Raw genomic sequence first — 22,085 nt, 5'->3', positions numbered from 1 at the left:
AGACAGATACATATACAACTACCAATTTCTATCTGTGGATTGTTGGGTTACAGGACATGAAAAGTCAGGAAAGCAAGGTAATTTGTTGGGTGGAGTAAGTGGGTAGTGGTTCTGAGGATGCCGTGGAAGAAATTAGTCATGTAGGTGTGGAGATGTGGAGGAAATGATGAAGAAAAGCAATGATACATGTCTGTGCTCCCTAAAAAGATTGAGAAATAGCAACTTACTCAGAAACTCTTGACAGGGTTGAAGAGAGCTCTATATGTTGAAACCTTGAAAGGTAGAACTTTCCCTGAGATATTTTTATACTTTCCATTGACAGAACAGAAAGAATATTCAGTTTGACAGACATTTGGGTTATACTCATTTTTTTTTCTTATCCATTGGACAGCTGATGGTAGCTGCATTTTCAAGCTTTCTAGAGGAGGAAGTTCACTTTGTAGAGCAGAAACAGTTGTACCATGGGTGTCTGTCCCTTCTTAAGAGAGATGCAAGCATCCCATAGTCATGAAAAGGATGCAGACTGTGTTTCTCTTCTCTGTCTCCTTCCAGTAAGAATATTTGCTTTATATTTTTTTCATTCTCTTGTATGTAAAGAATGGATCATATAATTATCCCATCAAGAGGAGACTAAATATATCAGGCATCCTCTCTGATGTTTACTAGCTGATGTCAAGTGTTAAAATATTAGGGAACAGATGCGCCTAAAACCTAAGGATACAAAATAGGTGCTTTAGACAGTGCATGGTTATGGAGTGGAGAGTGATATAGGCGGCAGAATTAAAGAATGAAGGTTATTGTTTTCTAAACATGACTGTCTCACAAAACCAGAAAATTCTCTGAATCTTTCAAAGCAATCCTAGTTTCACAGCCCATCACGTGTTTAGACGTGGTGTTCACTCAGCGGACTGTGCCCTCGTTTTAGAGATGCCGTGTTAGTTTGGAGAAAGACCATCAAAGCCATAGTCAGTCTTCGCAGCTTCATAATTCACGTGTATCTGTACTCAATTATCGCTTATAACTGCCCAATTTAGCTTTCAAAATTGACAGCTAGATAATCTGTCACAGAAAGCCAAGCTGTAAACATTGAATTCTTACTCCCTGCAAGTTCTGTGTTGAAAACTTCTGAGGAAACAAAGCTGAAAAGAAAATCTGAGCCTTAAGCTCTCATTCTAGTTTGTAAGAAGGGAAGAATATTTAGCAAAGATAATTAATAGCAAAATGTTAAAAAGTGCCAAAAGTAAATAGAAAGGATGTTAAAATGGGGAAAAGGAAAATGTACCAGAAAAGAATCATGTCTTATAGCTAGAAAGATAGAGAACTTTAATTTGGGACTACATATAAACACAGAATAATATGCTGTCATTTTTATCCATCAAAAGGGTAATAACAGGGGCTGGGGATTTAGCTCAGCGGCACAGCACCTGCCTGGCAAGCGCAAGGTCGTGAGTTCGATTCCCGGTACTGGAAAAACAAACAAACAAACAAACAAAAAACTAAAAGAAAAAAGCGTAATAACATGTGGGCGAGGATGAGGAAAATAGATCCTTTTTTTGCTTGGTTGATGAATTTTTGAAGAGAACTTATAGAATTGTATCTACAATTTAAGTGCCCATATATTTACTGCAATTTCTTCTTGGTAAATTTCTTGCATATATATGATATCTGTTCTATATAAGGTAGAAAAATTCAGCATTTAAATATTTGTCATTGCAAAATATGGAAGTAATCCAAAACATCTATTTTTTTGTTTGTTTGATTATTTTGGTACTGGGAATTAAACTCAGGACCTCATGCTTGCCAGGCAGGTACAATTCCAGTGAGCTATATCCACAGCCCCCAAAACATCTATTACTCTTTTACCTACTATGTTACTATAGAATCCTGCAAAAGTGTTAAAAAGAATGAAAGGCTGGTTCACTCTGGTTACTGGGAAAGAGTTCGTGTATACAAAATAATTGGAAACAAGGTGCTATTCAAATAATTAAATATTAATTTAGACTAATGTATATTTACTTTAGGTTAATATGTAGACTATGAACAATATATATAGATAGGTAGATAGATAGATAGATATACTTGTGTACATGTATGCATCTAGGCAAAGGAGAACAAGAGACAGCACAAGAAAAATTAAATGTGAAGAACAGATCAGAAATTTTTATAGAGTCACTGATTCCTTGTGCATGTTATTAGTCTGAACATTCATAAGTCTGAACATTAACAAGAGCCTAGAAATTTTTACTTTGGGCAGAAGACTTGGGGGATGTTAGTGGCCTTCCACTTCATCTTTATTCTTCTCAGTGAAGTTTGGAAGTATAATTGCAAGTAGGTAATTTAGTTTTTAATTTTTATAAGTGAAAAATTAATAAGAAAATTTAAATTATATCACAAAGTTCCATGTGATTAATATTCAGGTTAATTACGAAGAGACCATAAAATTGATGCAGAGATTCAGAAAAACATTAAAGTGATTCCCAGCTGACTTGATCATGCAGGATTGTTAAAGGTGTGGCATTTAAATTGGACGTCATAGGAATCTTTATTAGGATGCATAGATCCTGCATGTTATCCTCGTCTCTGTGACTGACTCATTGAAGGTTGCTAGGATAGGAGACACAATGCCAAACTAGTGCTGTAAGACACAGTTATCAGAAAGTGAAGTAAAGGAAGAAAAGATAGGAGAGTCGCTGGTTTTATTTGGAAGTCATGTCAAAACACATAAGGGCCTAAAAATAGCTTGCATTGTTTAGGGCATAGGTACAGCAGAGGAGAAGTCCAGGACCTGGTAACAGAATAGATAACGGAGAGCTGGGAGTTGGACTTTGTCTCTGGTGTTTCATCTGAGGAATAAAAAGCAACCAGAAATATAAATATCACTAAAGAACAGTATTGTGTGAATTAAAAGCAATTCAATTTTAAGTTCTGGGCAATAGTTACTAGTGTCTTGCTCCCTCACTAACAAACCATGTGGGTTACATTTAAAAAATCTAGATTCTTAAATATAAATGAAAATAGCATGATCTAGTCAACATCAGCCAATACAAGCACACTGTATTAAGACTTGAACAACACAAAAGATATATGTAGTAGATTGGAAAGATCACAGGAATCATCCTTTGTCTCCCATATTTACACTGTGATATTTGGGCTCTAACAGATGGAACAGCAGTGGAGAGTTAAGAATTCTACTAATTGTGTGATATAGATCCTTCTTGTTAAGAAACAAATGTGCTTTATTCTTGCACACCACTTCTGAAGTACAAAGCCGTTCTGGACACTTCCACTCCCAAGAATGTGCAGAACCCTTGGAGTTACGCACTTTAACTCAGAGTGTCTGTGTTCATTTGCCCAGAGCCCCTCGTGGTTAATGGTGTGGCTCAAGGGGCCCAGGACTCTCTCACTGCACTTACTCTGACAACATTTGGCCCCGAGATGTAACGACTCACAAGGAACACTCCCCCCTAGAGCCTCTCATAACACAGCAGAATAAATGTAAACAATTTCCAGAAAAAGGATGGTGTTGTTATTACTGCACAATAAGGCTGTAACCTGCAGAGAGTCAGGACTGTAGCTGTTTTGTGCGGTGATGCCTGCAGATTTCCACTGTCACTCAGAAGATGCATCGCTCCATCTCGCCCAGCAAGGACACTGTGAGAGCTGTGATTGCCCTTTTAGGCTGTAACAGGTGGCACAGTACCATGGTTCCACTTCTTGCTTCATTTATCTAGAATGTAATCTGTCTTTTCACCTCTTAAGCCAAGAACAATTGCACTTCCCTCCATTTGCAGTGTGTATCATAGCATAGATTCTAGGAATCTGAACTGTAGGTTTTTTTTTTTCCCCACTGTAGCCCTCTCAAAAACAAACCAGAAACCTTGCCTTGCTAGGGAAGTATTATCTGCACATATTGAAAATGGAAATAGATGGTGTGATAGTTGAAATTTCCCTAGAGATTTGTACATATCCCCTGAACATTTAATGAGGAAAATTATTTTGTTCTGTCATGTTATGTTGTTTTTTTGTGGTGCCAGGAATGAACCCTGAGCCTCACATAGACTAGATAAATAAATAGTTGCTTCATAACTTATATTGCATTTCAAGTGCATGCATACAAAGCAGAGAAGTTGAGTGGAATATCTTGCAATACATATAGTCTGCCATTTGCATTAGTTTAGATCTGCTGAGAAGCAGATACTCACAAAATTTTAGATAGGCATGAAAGATGTAAAAACTCAGGGGAAGGACAGGAACAGACAGAGATACCCTTTAGATCAAGACACAAATGTAGTATTTTTGGAAGTCAAAAGGCAAGGAAGGAAGCATGAGTAAAAAGAATCTTGCTAATTTCCACGAGAGGTTCTGCCTGGTTAATGCTGACCCCTTGACAGAATGCTACTAGCTGGAGCATCCCACATTTCACCAACATGGGTCTACTGTATCGTCTCTGCCTTTTACCAAAGGAAGTTTAGTGGAAACGTGGGCTCCATGGATCTAAGAGGGCAGCTTGAGTCTCCAGCCCACTGGGTGCGCCACAGAAGGTATTCTCAGGCACGCATTACATGGCTGCTACAACGTTGGTATTATTCATTTCCCAAAAACTGTTGCTTTGTACTATTTGGTGTCTTACTATCATTAGATTTTCTCATCTCAAGTCAACAAAATATTACATTTAATGTACTGTTTTTAAAAACAACTTTGATAAAAATCATTATGTATGCCTTGGTGGAATTTGCTTCTTGTTTTGTCTGTTTATGCACAGAGGAATAAAGGCAATCTTTACATAAATATAAAATATGTCTTTAGTATGTTAACTATACTGTGTGTATCTCCTAATACAATTCATATTTTATGTAAGGAAGTCATATTGGCAAACCCTATTGACATCGCCATGGTAACAGGACTAATCAGTGGCTCATAAGGGAAAGTCTCCTTCAGACAGACGGCATAATCATTACTCTCTCCTGTAGTGTTTACAAAGAGCTCCCCAGATGAATTTGCAAAGAAGTAAGTTTCTTTTTATTTAATTTTCTACTTGCTCCAACACCACAGAGGAACTTTTGAGTTTCCATCAAAGAGATGTCTGGTCTCTTAAACTAAGAAATTCAATGTAAATAGTGTAAGCCAGGGTGTTCGTGTGTGTGTGCGTGTGTGTGTGTGTAACATTTATACTAATATAAATTTAATAGTTATTAGCAGCTGAGTCTATTCTTAATAAAACAATGAAAATGAACATGGCAGAAAAAAGTATAGCACTTGAATTTACATGTTGTCATATTTGGCATTAGGTGAACCACCTTAACAATTCCAATCTTCATGTCTTTTCATCAAGAAGATGAATAATTGTCCACTTGACTTCTTCATATAGTTTCTCAGGAAAGTCAAATGAGCTGTGAGATTGCACTGGAGTGACTGAATGCTGAGAAAGCTCTAAGAACTAGAAATTATGATGTGCAAGATAAATTATTCCTAGCGATTGTGCCTGGTATGATAGCTTTCTTTCATCAAGGAGGTGAGAAATCTGCACTCTTCTAAAAGCATGCATATATATATGCCTTTACTTCTGGGAAAGATGACTGCCCTCTTATTCATATATTTGTTCAACAAGTATATTTCAGGCACTGTTCAAGACCTTGGAATGCAATATGATTAAGAGGGGATCAGGTAGACAAAGTCTATGTTCTCAAGAAACCTTTGGGTCCGTGTAGGGCCTTGCTCCATATAACTATCTCTTTGCCCGTGGGCACAGGAAATAGATTCTGAGATAGAGATTTGCCCACAGGAAGGCTTATGAAGAATCAACACTTGGAAGATAGGGAGCAAAGAAGTAAAGGAGGGAGGAAGGGAAACAAGTTTGGGCAGAAGGGAAGGTAAAACTGATACTTATTCGTAACAAAGGTCATAGCAAACTTCAGAGGCTTTCCTGGAGCTGGGGTGGCCTTCCCACTGACCTGGAATTTATGTGAGTTCCAGCTTCCTTCACTCAAGGGCAATTTCCGATGCAGAAAGCTTATAAGATGTGGTCTGTGAGCAGGCAGCATTCCCACTGCTGAGGGAATGAATATTCAGGTCTTAGACTGTTTTGTGAAAGTGGTTCACAGAATCCAGTATGACAAATGAATATATGCTGTGTCAGATGGTGCGTGCAGTGGAAAACAACAAGGCAGAGAAGGGACAGAGGGGGCTTTTATACAGAAAAGATAGCAAAGCATATTAGGAAGACATCTGGAAAAAGTGAAGGAGTGAAGCCTGTGGAAGAAAACACTAAATGAATTGCAAACGCTCTGAGGCAGCACATGATGGGTGTGTTGGGTGTTTAAAAAACAAGATGGAGGTTGAAGGAACTCAAGTGAGATGAATAGAGGATTTTGTAAGAAATAATATCAGAGCTGATATGGGGATGCTGTCATATAGAGCTATATTCACCCTGTGTTAACTTATTTCCTACTATAATGAGGCCTGTTGAGCAAAGCTGACTAAGTGTTTGCACTTTTGGACTTTATATTCTAGAGGATGTGAGGATTGAGGACATGGCTAGTAGATTGGAAACATAAATAGAATGATTAGATGGGTGTGGTGGCACACGCCTGTAATCTCAGCACTCGGGAGGCTGAGGTAAGAGGATTGTTGCAAGTTCGAGGCCAGCCTGGGCTACACAGTGAACTAAAGGCCAGCCTAAAGTGCATAGTAAGACCCTGTCTCAAAAAGACAAGAAATAGAATGATTATTTTCAATAGTAGAATAGTGGAATAGTGCTCTGCAATAAAGTGGACATTTCTAAAAGGATAATATGATAGAAAATTCATTAGGTTTATAGGTGTCTTTAGATTGCATAATCAAAGTAGTATCTTGGGACAGGTGATCACAGAACTGGAACCCGGACAACCTAAGAATCACATCAGAGTCTATATGCAAACTACGGAGCAATAATGAAACTGTATATATTTATGCATAGTCATATCACTCTTACTTGAGTTAGTAGAATGTGGCTGTCTCAGTTACTTTTCTCATTGCTGAGACAAAATACCTAACACCCAAAGTTAAAAGAGGAAAGGTTTATTGTAGCTCACAGTTTGGAGAGGTTTCAGCTCATGGTCTGTAACTCCAAGGCAAGGTGATGCAGCAGAGGGGAATTGCAGAAAAGAAACCATTCTTTGAGGGGCAGGCATTAGGCCGCCAACAGTGATCCATTGTATTCTACCCTTTATTCTACCATTTATGTTCTATTGAGGCTGCAAACCTATTGATTGGTGACACCCATATCTATCCCTTATCCACACTCAGATCTTTGCTAAACCAACTTCATTATCACACAGCCAGATCCAGCCACCTCCCAAAAGCCCAACCTATGACAACATGAGGCTTTGAGGAACATCTAGATACAAGCCATACCAGTAGCCCTTGGAAAAAATTGATTCGAGATGATTCATTTTACTTGTCTCCTTAGCTTTACAAACTCATTAGCTGGGCACAAGATGCCACTCAACTGACCCTTGAATAGAATTAGACCACCAAATTCTTGGGTTCATTTTTTCAGAGATAAAACCAGGGTCTTAATCTACCCCAGCTCATCTGCAGGATCAGTGGATGTCCAAAGAACAAGATAGATGGAATGAGTCTAATTGAGCCATTTGTCAATTTTTCATTAGTTTACTTAAGTAGGACTTGGTGAATGGGACTAAGGCAATTTCCCATGTGAGTCAATTAGCTTCCCATAGCTCCACAATCATACAGAAAATGTATGGTCCTAACGAACATTCCAATCCAATTCACCCCCAAAAATGATTACTTATGGCATATCATGTACAAAGGACAATGCTATGCAATAAGTAAACTAGGCAGTCAATATGGTGCATATTTTCAAGAATATTTCAAGATTGTTAAAGGAGGTGATATTTTGGAAAGACAGAACTTCAGGTTTCCTGTGATAAGTGTAATAGAGGCGCAATGGTTAGCCATCAAGTATTAATCATTGCTTTTGATTGTAAAGAAGATAAGGCATGTGAATTTAAGGCAATTCCCCAGCAATACTAAATACTAAAGAGCTTGCATTTGACCAATATTTGTATAAGTAGGTATTAATATACAGCAGGTATATAGTACAGTAACATTTATTAATTTATTTACTTATTCTTTTTTCCATAGATACCAATAATTAAATTGTGATCTGGCCAAATAAAAAAATGTATAGAATTCTTTTTTTTTTTTTTTTTTTTTTGGTTTTTCTCCGGTATCGGGAACCGAACTCACGACCTTGCGCTTGCCAGGCAGGCGCTTTTGCCGCTGAGCTAAACCCCCAGCCCCTAAATGTATGGAATTCTTAACACTCAACACCCCAGAATGTGACCTCCTTTGGAGGTGAGGTAGATCTTTAATAATCTCAAATAAACTCATTCATGTGGACCCTAATCCAATATGAGTAGCATCTGCATAAACAGAGCAAATTTGAAGACAGACATTCATTCAGGGAAAATAGCCTGTGAACATCAGGATGACAATCAACAATTCAAAGAGAGAAGCTTGAATGGATCTTTCTTTTGTAGTTCCTAGGATGATTAATGCTTTCAACACCATAATTTTTGAGTTCTGGCCTCCAGAAATGTGAGACAACATATTTTTGTGTTTAAAGCACGATGTTTGTGGTATTAGATTACACAACCCCAGCAAATGAGAACACTAAGTTTAAATATATTTCCAGCTAATGTCCTAAGGTAGAAAAGACTGCCAGACGTGGTGGTGCATGCCTGTAATCCCAGCACTCAGGAGGCTGAGGCAGGAAGATTGTTGCACATTTGAGACAACCCTGGGCCACAAACTGAGCTCAAGGCCAGCCTGAACTGCATAGTGAGACCCTGTTTCAAAAAAAGACAAAAAAAAAAAAAAGGTAGAAAGGACTATTAGCTAATGCAAGGGTTAATTCAGGATCATATGTTTATCTAACTGATATGAATTAAGAAGTTTGGAAAAGACTCATTTTCAAGACAAATAAAGATCACCCCTCCAAGGACTGTCCTTTGATCAATGAAGAAATTAATATTGAGCACACATATTAAAGAATGTATTTACCATAATTCAGTCTCGGGACTATATGTGTTTTCCCATTTGAAATACAGCCAGCGCTTGAACGGCTATGGAAGTGAGAAAGGTCTTGTGTTCCAGCTGTGGTCCCAGAGAACTCTGCCTACTGAGTTGCTGGGACAATTTATTGTTGTTAATTTTCCTTTTTAGAAACTTTTGCCAGGTTTCTCTTTCTCCTTGCCTTTTGCGTTTGTATGTCTGTTCCCAGCATCTTCTTAGTTCTTATCACTGGGCCCTGGTAATTGTCTAAGTACATGGGAATCAGATAACAGAATCTGCAAGACATTTCATATAAAATAAGAAAAACAAGTGGGTCTGTGTGGATGTCTGAGAAATTCCCCCACAAGGCACATTTTATGATCTTTTTTAAACATCTATTTTTAAAGCTCAAGAGATGTCTGCTTGTTTGCTTTTCTGAGTTTATAGATATGTTCCAACCGTTGCTTTTTGCTGGAAGTCTGTCTCCTGCCTAAGAATACTATTGCTTTTTTCTAGTCTTAAAACATGAGGTCAGCTGGTGTCCTGTCCCTGCAGGTATGTTAATCACCTTGTGTGTGTCTTTGTGTGCACTGCAGATGTGGGTTGTGTTTATGGGATGAGCCTCTCATTTATGAACATTCAACTTTTGCACAGTTTGTAAGGAAAAGCAGTCAGTACTGTTGAAGAACAGAACTGTTCCATGTTCTCTAATTCAGAGACTCTGAGAGATGAATTGACATAGTAAATCGTTTCGTGGAGAATTTGTATCTTGAAGTCCAAATGTCTGGACTGTGCTTGGGGCAGAACACAGATTTCCTGCCACTTGTTCAGATCCAGCTTTAGCCCCAGGACCCATCTGTTGCCATCCTGTCTCTCCTTATGCTGCTGATGTTCTGTGGGTCTTCCCAGCTTCCTGTGCTTTGGTCCTCCTCTTCTCTGTTCTCTCCCTAGACAGCCTCTGCCTTGCCCATGACTTAAATTACCACCTAGGGGCAAATGACTCACAAAGTTATATATTTGCTGAGACCTTTATTTGGAGATGCAAATTTGTATTTTCAACTGTCTACTTATCAGCTCTTCTTGTTTGTCACCAACTTTCTTCAAATCTAATATAAGACATTCAGTATGATTTGTCCTCTGAGGCTTCATTGTCTTCCAGTGCTTCCCATTAGGTAAATGAATTCACCACTCTCTCTTCCAACAACTATATCTGATCTTCACCAAATTTCATCAAATGCACCTCATCAGCTACTTTGGGATTCATTCCTCTGCTCAGAACATTATGTCCCCAGGCAGAGTTGCCATCAACTGTTCATTGGGTTGGGGCAGTGGCCGTGTTAAGCTGACTATCTTTGCTCTTGACTTCCTCCAAATACTTTCCCCATTTGTGGCCAGAACATACTTTGGAAACATGTGTAATTGTTGCCGCGCCTTCCTACACCCACTTGTATCCTTCAATGGAGCCCAGATATTTTCATTAAAAAGGCAGGACTCGTGAACAACAAGACAATAGTTCCATTCATGGCCTCCCTCCTTTTTGCCTCCTGGGTTCATCTCCTTTGATAAATGATTGTATAAATATTTTTCCTTTCCAGACTAGATACTTTCATTTTGGTTTTGTTTTTCTACTATCCATTTTCTCTCTTACTACAGAATATTTGATTTGCCACTTCTTTCTACTAGTAAATATTTGTTTCAACTTTTTACCAGATTAATTATTATGCATCTTTGGAATCTTAGGCTGCACTCCTTCAGGAAAGACTTCCTGACCTCTCTGGCAATTTTTAGTCCCTCTAGTGCATATCCTCAAAGCAGCAAACCTTTATTCCATTATGTTTATCATAATTATAATTTTCCATTGAATTTCTCTGATCATTTGCTTAATATTGTATTTTCCTCTACATTGCAAGTTCTAACTTTGTTCATCTTTTTATCTCAATTATATTTGCCAGGTTAGAAATATTGTAATTTATTAATAAATATTTATTAAATAAATGAAATCTGATGAGATGGCAGTGAATCAGAGGCTCCTAAGCATTGTCCTGAAAGTTACAAACAAAAAGATGAGAACTTCAGTTAGGCTGTAGAAATAATGATACGAAAGACTGCATCTGAATAAAATAATTGTAAAGGTGAGAAATAAGGTAGGCCCTTAGCTGTATAGCTGCATGTCTAAGGTTGGATTTATAAGAATTTCAGATACTAGTTCCAATATCTCCCATGGTTTTCAGAATAAATACTAGCATGTGAAGAAATGGAATTTTATTTGGAAAGAAATAGGATAAGAAAAAAACCACGGGTGCTGTTTAGATCTATGATCCATGCTTAAATTGGTTTCAGAGCTTGTGGAACTGTCTTGGGGCCTGTATTTTGCCTGTCTCAAAACCTTCACACCATCTTGCCTGTCTGTAATGTTCTCTCTTCAGAATGTAGCATATCTTACTTACTAACATTATTCAGTGTCTGCTGCAACTTCAGATTCTGAGGGCCATGACTTCCCAAACTGTATGAATCAATCAGAATAGAATAACTTGTGAAAGGAGCAATATTTGTAGCATAAGGCAACAATGTTTTATTTCCCATTCCCACTACATATCCATGCTAGTCACTCATGGCTCCAGACTATGGAGCTCCCCATGTCTTAGTATTACTATTGCTGCCCTGCAAGAAAAGAAAAGTGCAGGTAACTTCATGTTCAAAGGTGAGACTTATCGATGCCATTCATATTGTGCAAGAATTTGTGACACAATCCAGGACTCACCATAACTGGAAACCTACCGAGGATGTGAAAGGGAGAATTAGAAATATTTGGAAAACTTCATAATGTCTAATCAGAATAGTATTTTCACTTACTTTTGTAATATACTATTATGATCATTTCATCTTACACCATATTACTCACTTTGTTGTTATTTACTGCCACCTTCTTTGCAAAGAGGCCACTCAAATAAAAAAGATTTTTATCATAGTAAATCTTTATCTCTAGCATGTAGGCCATGCATGGCACATAGTAGGCAATAACTAAGCAATGACTACTCTGAATGACTGGATAACATATGGTAACCTATTTGGTCCACGCTATCTAGTAGAGAACTCAATTTACTTTCATTTTAAGTGAAGAGAATTGCTGGATTATAAAAATGAATAATCGGAAAGCACTATGTTACTTAAGGCAGAGATTGAGACTAGCAGACAGGATACCTACAAACAGACAGTTCACCAAAACTTCCCACACAGTGTAGCACTTGGTCAAAGACAAACTCCAACTGGCTTTAGCAAAGCTCAGATGAAGGTACTTGATGGGACCCCAGAGCTATTTCAGAGGCTACTTTATATTTCCTCCTCAGGTCATAATCAGTACAGTCTCTCCGCAAATCTGAGAGGTCTTGGCATAGGCAGACAACACAGAATACACAGAATAATTAACAACCTGGTCCTGGTCTTATCCTGATAATCTGCTGGGAACCAATGTCCCGTCCTCTCTCCAAGGTACTGATTCAAAACTGCAAAATAGGGCTGAACTGTCCTTAGTGCTGAATATTTAGTATCAATAAACTGCTTTCTCGAATCTTCTAAACCGTTTTGCTGCCCTGAGACATTTATTACACTGTACTTCACTGAAATTTTGGTCCACAAACCTGGAACAATTATGTTACCACTAGCATAAAACACCCACCTGGAAATTTGAATAAAATAATTATTGCTAAGCCTATGGCACATAAATCCTTTGGGTGAAATAAGTAGTAACTTACCATATTTGCTTCCTGTGGCACAGCAACAAATTGCCACAAAGTTGGCTCAAAACAGTGGAAAGTGATTATCTTAGAACTCCCTATCCAGAAGTTTGACATAAATCCACGGCTAGAACCAATGGTCGGTGCCCTTTCTGGAGGCTCTAAGAGATAATCTGCTTTCTTGTACTACTTAAATTCTAGAATTTGCTGGCATTTCTAGCCTCATAGGTCCTTCCATTTTCTGAGCTGTAAATGGCTAGTCTTGTCATATCACATCAGGTTAGACTGGGACACCACTGTTAAGACTGGTTGTGATTACATTCAGTTCACCAGAAAAACGCAAGATAAAGTCTCGACCTGAGGTTGACTGGCTGGGAGTGTTTATTCTACTTGCCATCTAAATTCCTCTTTCTCTTTGTATGTCAATATAGTCACATGTTCCAGGGATTATAATGTGCACACTATTGGTGGGACTATTCTGCCTATCAAAAATGATGAAAATATTGCAGATGGTAAAACCATGATAAAATTGATCAAAGGAGTATGATGAATACCTTGTTTCTCTCAATATCAATGTGTACATGAATATATAAATACATATTTGAAACACTTGTTTGTATACACCTATAATTCTCATGACATATATGCATATAATGGTGAAATAGTAAAATATATCAATTACCTAGAAGCCCTTAGGAAGTTAGGATGGACCTATTGCCCTTTTATGGTAAACAAAATAAGGATTTTGTTTATGGTAAACAAAATGGACCTATTGCCCTTTTATGGTAAACAAAATAAGGCACTGATGAATTAAATGACTTACCCAAGACCATACAGTATAGAACAATTGAAATTTGGATCCAGAGTATTTTCTACTTGACATGCCTGCTGTGGTCTATTTAGGAAGACAGGTTATTTTGTAATAAAATTATAAAAAGTCCATCAAGTGATTAATCTTTTTAATTTATAAATCTGAAAGTCATGAGTTCACATAACTAAGGTAAGTTGAAAGTATAGAATAAGTTCAACTCTGATGTTGATGAAGTGAGCATTCTTGTAAAGATGGGTTATGAGTACTCTGATTCTCTGAGTGACCTACTTAAAAGAAACTGCTGTGCCCTGATGTGGCTAGGTGTAAAGTCCTTGTTCACATCATTGTAATAGGGAGACACTGTGCACAAGTACATCCTTTCATTGAGAAGCTTAAGTTCTCCATTTGAACATCGTCCTACTTCACAGCCATGTGCATATAAATAGACACATTTGAGGAGGGAGTTATTTTTAAATGAGTCAAGATGGTCACTATTGGAAAAAATGTAAACATCAGTGATGGCAGGGAAGATTTAGGAGAATATGAATGGAGACTTGAGATCTGCGCCTAACGAATCATTCACTTTTAAATCTGTGTTGTTTGGAATTGTATTATGAAGTATTATCCTTGCAAGAGAGCTGCTTTGATTCTTTGGGGTTAACCGAAAGCTAAACAAATACTCTGCATGTTTATACACAGTCACACAGAAATGCTTAAACTATGCTGTCTTCCTAGCACTGCTGTGTTTTGTAAACCAGGCATGGAAGATACTATTTACATCTTTAATAAAGCATTTAGATTAATTTTTGTGGTTCACTGCGGGTTCCTTTGAGAGAAACAGTGGCACACTGATTTGGGGTATTAGACTCTGAGCCCTAACTTTGGCAACCAAGCTGCTATGTATCTCAATTCTCTCCTCCACTCTTTCACAGCACCCCCAGACTATTTTAAGTATTCTTTTGGTCTGTGCCATCAGGTTAGTAAAGAGGCTGAACTGCCACTACACCGGGGGGGAAAGTGAGCAAAAAGAAGGAAATAGAAGCTGTTTCAGAACTATGTTTATTTTAAAGACTTTCCTTAAAAGCTAAGTAGAACAGGTTTATACGCAGCATTTGAGGAAGTGAGAACTTCCAGTTTAATCTGAGAGACAGGACATACCTTCCTCCAGTTCAAGGAGCACACAACAGCAATTGTTCATTGTCTTTTTCCTGACAGTCCCTACTTCACTTTCTCATAATCCTATGGGTGTACTTTGGGTTTGGCATAGGGAACTGGTTCTTATTTGTACATACCGGATCAGGAATATCAGTATCGGATTTCACTTTGTAGAGGACTTTTCAAACATTGCTTCCCTCAGCCCCTCTCCCTAATATCTTTCTAATGATGAAATCAGGTACAGAATTTGGTCCTATTTTACTGTTTTCATTATTAACCTTTCAACTGTATGTTTTCATTTTAGTTCACAAGTTACCTTCACTAGGAATAGTTCCAGATTACAGACAAAAACATCAGTTGGAAATTCTATAAAGGACAAAGGATGTGAAACGAAAATGTGTTAATTTTCACTTTCCAAACAAGTCTCCTCTAAGGAGTTATAGTAAACAAAAATGCTGTAAGTGATATGGAATTCTATGTGATATATGTATAATATATTTATAATAATGTACACCACACTATCTGACTCAAGTAATAAGCTCAATGGCAAACACCACTCACATTTTAGTATAAGTTCTAAATATTCCATGGGAATGGTATATAATATATACTGCAATCTTGAATCCCTATACTTCAAGCTGCAAGCAATTAATCCTATCACTTAGAGTTGAAACTGAATATTCTTAAACAAAATTGACTTCGTCATCGAGAAAGAGCCTTCTCTGCTTACAGCTTGGCTACAGTAATTATACCCCACTTAAATAAGGTATTTGGTTCAGAAGACAACAAATTTTGGTTCTGACCACAAATAGTTTAAGGAGGAACCTGGTCTAATGTAACACAGAATAACTAGAATGTAAGATTTTAGGGTCAAGATGGTCTTTTTTTTTTTTTTTTTTTGGTTTTTCTCCGGTACCGGGAACCGAACTCACGACCTTGCGCTTGCCAGGCAGGCACTTTTGCCGCTGAGCTAAATCCCCAGCCCCTCAAGATGGTCTTGAGAGGCTCTAAGCAATCCTTTGGGTACATGAGAACAGAGTACCAGTTGGGCCTGCAAAAATGATTAAGGATGAAAAGAACATGAGAATATTGCTGAATTAGGTGTCAGAAAGGAAAATTTTATTTCCTTCTATAAATGCACAAATATGTAGGGAGTTAGTCTGTATCATGCTGCTATCAGAAAATACTTATGCTGTGAGGTTTTAACTAGTTCTTATTAATACAGATACCACTGGTCACGGCTTTGGAATCCAAAGGAAGTGACTTGCAATTCTGCGTTTGCCATGAGGAAAGACAGGCATCTTTGCTTTAGAAGAGTAATTCCATGCATCTTTTCTAAGAGTCATATAAGGTCAGGGGGCACTCTGATTTCATACTTTTTCACTAGGAGCTGCTGAGTCCACAAAGGCAAAAAAAAAAAAAAAAAAAAAAAAAGGTAGACACGAACCAGTGACTCCTTCAACTGTGGTTGAATTTACATAATTAATATAATAACTACTTAATTAATTAGTGTGATTTGAGGGAACAGGATTAATTTCCTGCCCAAAACTTTGCTTGTTGTTAATTACATTTTGCTCTATATTTCTCTAATATGTATGGTTTTCCATTAAGAAAGAAACACAGGAACATAAATAGCTGGAATTTGACCCAGAGAAATATGTCATATCCCAAGTTAATCACATACCCACTACCAAAAAATTTATATCAAGAATAACAATCACCTCAATCATAATTCATTTACAAAACACTCTGGCAAATAGGATTTTATTTAATTTGCCTCATGATTTTAGGGCAGAATTTACATCAGTTCCATGTAAAGGAACTGAGGTTAAGCATTTTCAATAAGGTAACATATAGTAAGTGGTGAAGATTCAGCCTCAACATGGCTTTGCCACATGCAGAATTTTGAATTTCATCTTTCCAAAAAACAAACCAAAAAATCCAAGCAAGTCTACTACGTGAACCTCACCAGTTTTCCACCTTTTTCAGCTCCCCTCACATTGTGGAGGTAAGCACGCTGTTGAGAAGAAACAAAAGTCTTCTCTCCAGAATTATTCGTAGGAGCTTGGTGGCTTATTTCCTACTGTCATATTGAAATTTTCCATCTCTCCCCTTCCTCATCCACTTTTACATATTTTATATCTCTGCCCTTCTGCTATTTATGTTGGCCAGCTCTGGTGCAAGACCTATAGCAACCTCAGAGAACATTCTCAGGGATAAGCTAGCAAATGAAGACATAAATTATGACTCAATATGAGTTTCCCTTTCTTGAAGTTCATTCTGTGAACAGAAATCACATTCTAGCTCTTAGTTACAGGAGATATGAAAGAAAATATGGTGAATGTTTAAATTTAAAAAGAATTATCACATGAAAACACACATTGTTCTAAATTTCCCTGAAAATACTCCCCTCGCTTTGAACGTGCTTTTCTATCGTCCTCACAACTTTCTGAATGATAGACCTCTTGCTTGGTCTTCCCAAGCAAGACCTTGGAAAGTCATATGTCCTGCATGTCTTTACCTACACAGTCATGGCTGCCTCAATATCTTGAATCAATTCAGAACATTTGTCTTTCATGACCATTTTCACATTAGGGAAGAGACAGAAGTTTTATCCTGCCAGATCTGGTGAATCAAGTGGAGGCGGACAAGGTACTTTTTTCACATGCCAAGCCTAACTTTCCATTGGATGATGCTCTGCCCTAGTGTTCATTATATTTTCAATAACACATCATAAAGACATGAAAGATTCCAGAACTGCTTCATTCATATATAATTATTCATATATAATTAGAACAGGCTGTAGCAACCACAACCAAGGGTTTTCTTCTCAAGAAATTACAGAAATTTCCAAGTGCCAGAGACATTTGAAGCTCAGTACATTCATGGTCAGCTTATTTATTTCAAAGCACAAAATTTTAAAAATAGTAGAAGAAAAGAAAGCTACAGAGGTTGGAGATCTATCCTCAAACACAGCACACTGGGTGAAGAGCACAGGAGTGCTCCTATCCTATCATTGACTTTCCTATTAAATTAAACATGGTGCTCAATTACTTGGGGTCCCATAGGACCAACATGAATGCTATAAATCAGAGGCTTAAGGTTTTATTAGCTAGTCATTGATAATGTCTTCAATTTCAGCAGTGCCTTTGTGGTGACTGGTTTAAACAGTTAATAATTGTTTCATTACTACAGTGTTTTAGCCACATAATCTAATTTGTCATAGCTTCTAAATTCCAGATAGAGTTTAAGTCACCAAGAGCTCAACTCTGGATTCGTCTCCCAGATGTAGAAGCACTAGTTTCTTTTCTGAACCTTTCCTTGGTTACATCAAACGTTTAATCCAAGAACACTATTTTTGTGTATGTTCTTCCCTATCCAATTGGATTTTTAGCTTCTGGGAGAAATAAACCCTTCCTACTGTTTTTATAGCCTTAATATCTAAAAGAATATTGAATGATATATAAGCACTGTTGAACCAATCCAAAACTTCAAACTCAGTCTATATTAGGCTTCTGAGAAACACTAATTTTCAGAAGGTTAATCTGGTATTCTCAGAAATGTCCTCCACAGTTCACAGCATTGTAAAAGGAAAGCAAAGCAATGAACAGCAGATTGTTTACTGAATGAAACTTGCTCAAGAAATATTTCCAGGGGGTTAGCACTAAGCTAGAGAAACCGTCTACTCCATATCCTGGCTTCAGTTAAAGGAGGGTACATTCTGTCAGCTGCAGGGTTCTAAGGGTAGGTTTTGAGTGGTTGTTATTAAAGACATTCAGTGATTACCACGACACGCTTGTTAGGCACCCTTTTAAAATTAACTCCCATTCTAAGAAAATATTTGTCAATAAAAGCCTTTTAGGAATACTGCAATGATACTCACTGTGCCTAGTGCCTTGTCTCAGTCCCTTCTGTGGAGATTCATCGAATACTCCCCTTAAAATTTTGTAAGTGAGGTCCTTAAGCCCAAAATCCAGCCTCCTTGAGATTGAGGAAGAAAGGACAGAATGTCCAGGATGTGTCTTATTAAGCACATTACATAGGGAATGCATTAGTGAAGACTTCCTTATGCATGCTATTAGGAGAAACAGCCTGTTTATCAAGTGAAAATATCTACATGAAGTGAGATCACCAGTCACACATAGTTAAAACTTGCTGGGAAAAATGCTACTTTCCACATTTCAGTTACCTCAGTCACTCTCAGAATCAGAGGATAGATCAAATGTAGCGTGGAAGCTGTCACATGTGATGGCTCACAGAAGGAGAGCTTTGGCATGGTCAGTGTTTCCAGCTTGCCCTTGAAGGACTATTTTTGATAGCTTAAGGATCTAGTACATTATATGATTTGAGAAATTATGCGAATTCCCAGGAGAAAGTGATTAGTTCACGCCAAGTTCTAAGAAGAGCAGGTTTCCCTACAGACTAAGAAGACTTAAAGTATTCCTGGATGACTCTTTTAGCTACAGAGAATTACAAAATCAAATAATCTGGGGCCTCATGCATATAGCAGATTCTGATAAGATGTTCACTTTGAACTTGCTGCAGTTTTATCTCCTCCATCAGATTTTTAGCATCTTACTGAGAAGGGGAAGTTTAAGGTGTTTGTCAAAAAACAACTGGACATAGATATTATTGGAATTTTTAGTTCATTGGGTCACAGAAGTTCTCTAAAGAAGCCCTCCATTCTACTTTCTGGCCAGAGAAATACACAAATATTTCTCTAAGTAAACATACATCTCACATGTGACCTTTCATTCTGTGTGCTTAATACTAATTTATCAACATTGCAGCTGCTTAGCATTTGTCAGGGTGATCCCCCTCCTTCTTCCCCTGCCACTTTCCTCCTTAATATTCCTGTCTGCAAGAGAGCTCCCTATTTTAAATATTTAAGACTCAGCAGCAGTAAAAGTTTTAAGGCCTTGGATAACACTACCACTGCTAAGACAGGAAGAGTTTAAAACATCTGTGGTGCCAAACTTCAAGAAAAAGGAAAAGAAAAAATAGCAGAGCATTGTTTGTCAGACTGTCACTAAACATTGTCACTCAAAATCAGTCCCATTTGTATATGGAAACGTCTATTGCAGAGTCTGAAAAAGAAAAGCTTAAGATTTTCTAAAAGAAAAAGAGATCATCTTTTGGAGCTATAGAATAGAAGCTTTTAAATTACTCCCTGGGAAGGTTTGTAGGAAAAATAAATAACTCTGAGAAAAATAGCAGTGTGTATTATGGGACCATTATTAAGGTTTCAAAACAGTGAATACCGAAGCACCCATTTGAAACAGTGATTGTCATCTACAGGAGATGTATTTTGAACACAGGATCGGTATATTTCAACTAAGGTCAAAGAAAAGTTCCATTGACAATGGTCAGGTAAGTGAGCCAGGCTTTTCCAGAGTGAGCAGGAGATGAAAGTAGAGGACAGATCTCCCAGTCTTGGTTCATTTTCCCTACACAAGCAAAGCCTTCACTTTCATTTTCCCCTTTCCTTGAAAATACAGGGGGCAGGGCTGGGGATATAGCTCAGTGGCATAAGCGCCTACCTGGCAAGCATGAGGTCCTGAGTTCGATCCCCAGTACTGAAAAAAAAAAAAAAAGAAAGAAAGAAAGAAAGAAAGAAAGAAAGAAAGAAAGAAAGAAAGAAAGAAAATACAGGGGGCAAAACCAAAAAATGCTACGGTCCCCATACCTGGTGGGAAATCAATGGAATGGACCTTGTCCACTTCTTAATCTACTTATGATGAAAACATGTGGTTTTGTGCACCTAATTATTGCTGCTTAATTATTGCTGCCTTGAAATCAACATGGCACAGTAAAATATGCACCACATTCCTAAGAATAAGACCCTCAGACCCCCATCTCCTCACATTAGTGGTGACCTTATTTACAGTCACATTCAAAAGCAAACTTTATGGAAGGTTCTAAGTCATCCTTTTCAGGAATCTGAGCAATCCAGTCCATGACTAAAACTCATGTTATGAAGAGCAGTAATGAAGTTTGGCTTCACAAGTGGAAATTACTAATTTATTAGAGTTCTTTGAGGTGGAAAATAGGCATGGAGATAAAGGAAAACCCATAGATGCATTCTACAAAGTCTTTAAAAAGCACTTTTGAAAATGTTCCACACCAAGAGTTACTAATAAATGTAAATGCTATGTTCCTGGGGTGAAGGAGCATTCTTTTTATCTCAGAAAAAGAACTTGCTTAAGAGATGAAAAATTTTTCAGAAAACACATGAACATTTCTGGTTTAGAAAGAAACTAGAAGGGGAAAGGGATGCGGTCCCCTGGGGTTAGTTTTATGACGGGTTATGTTTTACATGCTCATCATATGAAGTGAATGAGCAGCAAAGTTCTACTGACAAGCCTCTCTATTAAATATTTGCTTCAGTAGACCATAGGTGTGGCTCGGGAATGCATATTTAAACAGTTTTTTCAGTACTGAGTTTGAGCCAGGGCCTGGCACATGCCAGGCAAGTGCTCTGCTACTGAGCTATGTTCCCAGCCCTTTCTGTTTTGGGATAGAGGGTCTCACTATGTTTTTGTCTTTTGTTTTGTTTTGTTTTGTTTTTCTTCCGGTACCAGGAATTAAACTCAGGACCTTGCTCTTGCCAGGCAGGTGCTTTGCCACTGAGCTAAATCCCCAGCCCCAGGGGTCTCACTATTTTGCCTGGACAGCCCTGAAACTTTTGATTCTTTTAAGTAAATAGTTGTGTGCCACCAGTCCTGGCTTATTTTTAAATCTTGATGGACATAATCATAACTAATTCCTCATATGCCACGCACTCAACTGAGAACTTTTCATGAAGTATTCTGCCATTTCTTATAACACCCTTAGTAGATATTACTGTACCCATCTCATAAGTTAAGAGACTAAGGTACAGAGTAGCTCAATCATTTCTCCAAAAGCACAGTGATTGGGCAGAGATACAAGTACATAACTTGTTCTCTGTGATGGCTTAGGAGAAGGCAATCATTGATTATTGTTTACTAAAAATGCAGTTCCAGTTTGCTACTCCTCCAAAAATGCCTTAAGGGCAATGACTTCTACTGAATATACTACTTCAGAGTCTGACTTATTGAAGTTTACACAAGTATTTACTAGCCTTCAGTGGCCATCTATTTTTAGGCATTGGTAGCCCGCTAGTACAAGACCATGGTTTTCTTCTCTGTGGCTAGTCACAGAACCATTCTCTTCATTTTTTTATTTGGCTTGATGTGTGTATGTGTGTGTGTGCATTCAAAAATATTCAGGCAATGTCATGGAAGCTTAGAGGACAGAAACAATGTAGTAAAGAATGAAATTGTGAATTTATTTTCAAAGGAGTGCCT

Source organism: Chinchilla lanigera, unplaced genomic scaffold (genome assembly GCF_000276665.1).
Source record: "Chinchilla lanigera isolate Chin_1 unplaced genomic scaffold, ChiLan1.0 scaffold00093, whole genome shotgun sequence".
Classification (NCBI taxonomy): Eukaryota; Metazoa; Chordata; class Mammalia; order Rodentia; family Chinchillidae; genus Chinchilla; species Chinchilla lanigera.
This window is presented reverse-complemented; position numbering follows the sequence as displayed.